Below are 4,493 nucleotides of genomic sequence, written 5' to 3' on the forward strand. Positions count from 1 at the left end.
CCAAAGTGTGCTCCAACTTCAAAGTGTTCCCCAAAGCTCTTTTTTTCTCCTTTTTAGCTTATTTTGTGCTTCTTTACTTCTTTTTCTTCTTATTTCTTACAAGATTTATAAAATTAAAAGTTCAAAGAAATATACCAATTAAGCACAAAAGTATTCAATATTTAAGCACAAATCATCAATTTCTTGTATAAAAAAGCATAGAAAAACATGACATGGTGACATGTCATCACTAATTAACTTTTTCTTTGTTTCTTATCTTTTTCAAAACCACCTAACTATTTTCCCTCTCTAATTTTTGAAAATTTCTCACACCTTTTTAAAATTCTTTTTAATTAATTAATTGTTTTAAATTTTAATTTTAATTTTATTTCCCCCTTTAATTTTCGAAAATCACTAACCCTTTTTCAAAATTAATTTTTGAATTCTCCCCCTCTCATCTTCTTCTATTTATTTATTTATTTACTAACACTTCTCTTCATCTCAAGAATCTGAACCTATCTTCACCCTTGTGTTTGGATTCTTAACTCTTCTCCTTCTTCTATTCCTTTCTTCTTCTACTAACATAAAGGAATCTCTATACTGCGACATAGAGGATTCCTCTTCCTTTTCTATTCTCTTCTTTCTCATATGAGCAGGAACAAGGAAAAAGGCATTCTTGTTGAAGCTGATCCTGAACCTGAAAGGACTCTGAAGAGGAAACTAAGAGAAGCAAAATTACAGCAATCCAGAGACAACCTTACTGAAATTTTCGAACAAGAAAAGGATATAGCAGCCAAACCCAACAACAATAATGCAAGGAGGATGCTTGGTGATTATACTACACCTACTTCTAAGTTTGATGGAAGAAGCATATCAATTCCTGCCATTGGAGCAAACAATTTTGAGCTGAAACCTCAACTAGTTGCTCTAATGCAACAAAACTGCAAGTTTCATGGACTTCCATCAGAAGATCCCTACTAGTTTTTAACTGAGTTCTTACAGATTTGTGAGACTATTAAGACTAATGGAGTAGATCCTGAAGTCTACATGCTCATGCTTTTTCCTTTTGCTGTAAGAGACAGAGCTAGAACATGGTTGGACTCACAACCTAAGGATGGCCTGGACTCTTGGGATAAGCTGGTCACGGCCTTCCTGGTTAAATTCTTTCTTCCTTAAAAGCTGAGCAAGCTTAGAGTGGATGTTCAGACCTTCAAGCAAAAAGATGGTGAATCCCTCTATGAAGCTTGGGAAAGATACAAGCAGATGACCAAAAAGTGTCCTTCTGACATGTTTTTAGAGTGGACCATGATAGATATATTCTATTATGGTCTGTTTGAGTTCTCTAAGATGTCACTGAACCATTCTGTAGGTGGATCCATTCACCTAAAGAAAATGCCTGCAGAAGCTCAGGAACTTATTGAAATGGTTGCAAATAACCAATTCATGTACACTTCTGAGAGGTACACCTCTGAGAGGAATCCTATGAGTAATGGGATGCCTCAGAGGAAGGGAGTTCTTGAAATTGATGCTCTGAATGCCATATTGGCTCAGAACAAAATGTTGACTCAGCAAGTCAACATGATTTCTCAAAGTCTAATTGGATGGCAAAATGCATCCAACAGCACTAAAGAGGCATCTTCTGAAGAAGAAGCTTATGATCCTGAAAACCCTGCAATGGCAGAGGTAAATTACATGGGGGAAGCCTTTGGAAACACCTATAACCCCTCATGGAGAAATCATCCAAATTTCTCATGGACGGATCAACAAAAGCCTCAACAAGGCTTTAATAATGGTGGAAGAAACATGTTTAGCAATAGCAAGCCTTTTCCATCATCTTCTCAACAACAGACAGAGAATTCTGAGTAGAGCACCTCTAACTTAGCAAACATAGTCTCTGATCTGTCTAAGGCCACTTTAAGTTTCATGAGTGAAACAAGGTCCTCCATCAGAAATTTAGAGGTACAAGTGGGCTAGCTGAGTAAGAAAATCATTGAAACTCCTCCTAGTACTCTCCCAAGCAATACTGAAGAGAATCCAAAAAGAGAGTGCAAGGCCATTGACATAATCAACATGGCTGAATCTAGAGAGGAAGGAGAGGACGTGAATCCCAATGAGGAAGACCTCATGGGACGTCTCTCAAGCAAGAAGGAGTTCCTTATTGAGGACTTAAAGGAATCTGAGGCTCATATAGAGACCATAGAGATCCCATTAAACCTCCTTCTGCCATTCATGAGCTCTGAAAACTATTCTTCCTCTGAAGAGGATGAAGATGTAACTGGAGAGCAAGTTGCTTAACATCTAGGAGCTATCATGAAGCTGAATGCCAAGTTGTTTGGAAATGAGACTTGGGAAGGTGAACCTCCCTTGCTCATTAGTGAACTAGATACATGGGTTCAGTAAACTTTACCTCAAAAGAAACAAGATCCTGGTAAATTCTTAATACCCTATACCATAGGCACCATGACCTTTGAAAAGGCTCTGTGTGACTTAGGGTCAGACATAAATCTTATGCCACTCTCTGTAATGGAGAAGATGGGAATCATTGAGGTACAGCCTGCCATATTCTCATTGCAAATGGCAGACATGTCAGTAAGACAAGCTTATGGATTGGTAGAGGACGTGTTGGTAAAGGCTGAAGGCCTTTACATCCCTGCTAATTTCATAATCTTATACACTAGGAAGGAGGAGGATGAATACATCATCCTTGGAAGACCTTTCTTAGCCACAGTAGGAACTGTGATAGATGTTAACAGATGAGAATTAGTCCTTCAATTGAATGGGGATTACCTTATGTTTAAGACCCAAGGGTGTTCTTCTTTAACAATGGAGAGGAAGCATGAAAAGCTTCTCTCAATATAGAGTCAAACAGAGCCCCCACAATCAAACTCTAAGTTTGGTGTTGGGAGGCCACATCCAAACTCTAAGTTTGGTGTTGAATCCCCACATTCAAACTCTAAGTTTGGTGTTGGGAGTCTACAACAATGACCTGATCACCTTTGAGGCTCCATGAGAGCCCGCTGTCAAGCTAGTGACATTAAAAGAGCGCTTATTGGGAGGTAATCCAATTTTTATTTATCTTATTTTATTTTTCTTTTATTGTTCTTTTATGTTTTATTAGGTTCATGATCATGTGGAGTCACAAAATAAATATTAAAATTAAAAACAGGATCAAAAACAGCAGAAAGAAAAAGCACACCCTAGAGGAAGGAACGCCCAAAACAAGCATGAAGCTGGCGTTCAACACCAGAAACAAGCACCAATCTGACGTTGAATGCCAGGATTGCATGAAAAGGGCGTTTTACACGCCTCATTGGTGCAGGGATGTAAATCCTTGACACCTCAGGATCTGTGGACCCCATAGGATCATCTCAGGATCTGTGGACCCCACAGGATCATCTCAGGATCTGTGGACCCCACAAGATCCCCACCTACCTCAACTCACCTTCTCTTCTCTTCACACAACCCAATAAACACTCTTCCCCAAAACCCTTTACCAATCACCTCAATCTCTCTTCCCCATCACCTCTTCACCACTCACATCCATCCACTTTTCCCCAAAAACCCCACCTACCTTCAAAATTCAAAATCTCTTTCCCACCCAAACCCACCCTAAATAGCCGAACCTACTCCCTCTCCCTCCACTATATAAACCCCTCCATTCTTCTTCATTTTCACACAACACAACCCTCTCTTCTCCTCCTTGGCTGAAACACAACCCTCTCTCCCTCTCCTCCATATTTTCTTCTTCTTCATCTATTCTTTCTTCTCTTGCTCGAGGGCGAGCAATATTCTAAGTTTGGTGTGGTAAAAGCTATGCTTTTTTTATTTTTCCATAACCACCTATGGCACTTAAGGCCGGAGAAACCTCTAGAAAAGGAAAAGGGAAGACAAAAGCTTCCACCTCCGAGTCATGGGAGATGAAGAGATTCATCTCTAAGCCCATCAAGACCACTTCTATGATGTTGTGGCCAAGAAGAAGGTGATCCCTGAGGTCCCTTTCAAACTCAAGAAAAATGAGTATCCGGAGATACGACATGAGATCCAAAGAAGAAGTTGGGAAGTTCTGACCAACCCCATTCAACAAGTCAGAATCTTAATGGTTCAAGAGTTCTATGCCAATGCATGGATCACTAGGAACCATAATCAAAGTGTGAACCCGAATCCAAAGAATTATCTTACAATGGTTCGGGGGAAATACTTAGATTTCAGTTTGGAAAATGTAAGGTTGGCGTTTAACTTGCCCATGATGTAAGGAGATGCACGCCCCTACACAAGAAGGGTCAACTTTGATCAAAGGTTGGACCAAGTCCTTATGGACATATGTGTTGAAGGAGCTCAATGGAAAAGAGACTCCAAAGGCAAGCCAGTTCAATTAAGAAGACTGGACCTCAAGCCTGTGGCTAGAGGATGGTTGGAATTCATCCAACGCTCCATCATCCCCACTAACAATTGATCCGAAGTTACTGTGGATCGGACCATCATGATTCATAGCATCATGAATGGAGAGGAAGTAG

General features: G+C 40.0%; 1 non-coding gene across 1 annotated transcript; it reads right to left on the reverse strand.

The window, feature by feature from the left end:
* Positions 1 to 1,164: 1,164 nt before the first annotated feature.
* Positions 1,165 to 1,268, reverse strand: LOC127743672 (small nucleolar RNA R71). Its single transcript, XR_008005056.1, has one exon. It is a non-coding gene; the product is annotated as a small nucleolar RNA R71 (small nucleolar RNA).
* Between the last annotated feature and the right edge of the window lie 3,225 nt (positions 1,269 to 4,493).

The sequence above is a fragment of the Arachis duranensis genome, chromosome 10 (assembly GCF_000817695.3).
Source record: "Arachis duranensis cultivar V14167 chromosome 10, aradu.V14167.gnm2.J7QH, whole genome shotgun sequence".
Taxonomy (NCBI): Eukaryota; Viridiplantae; Streptophyta; class Magnoliopsida; order Fabales; family Fabaceae; genus Arachis; species Arachis duranensis.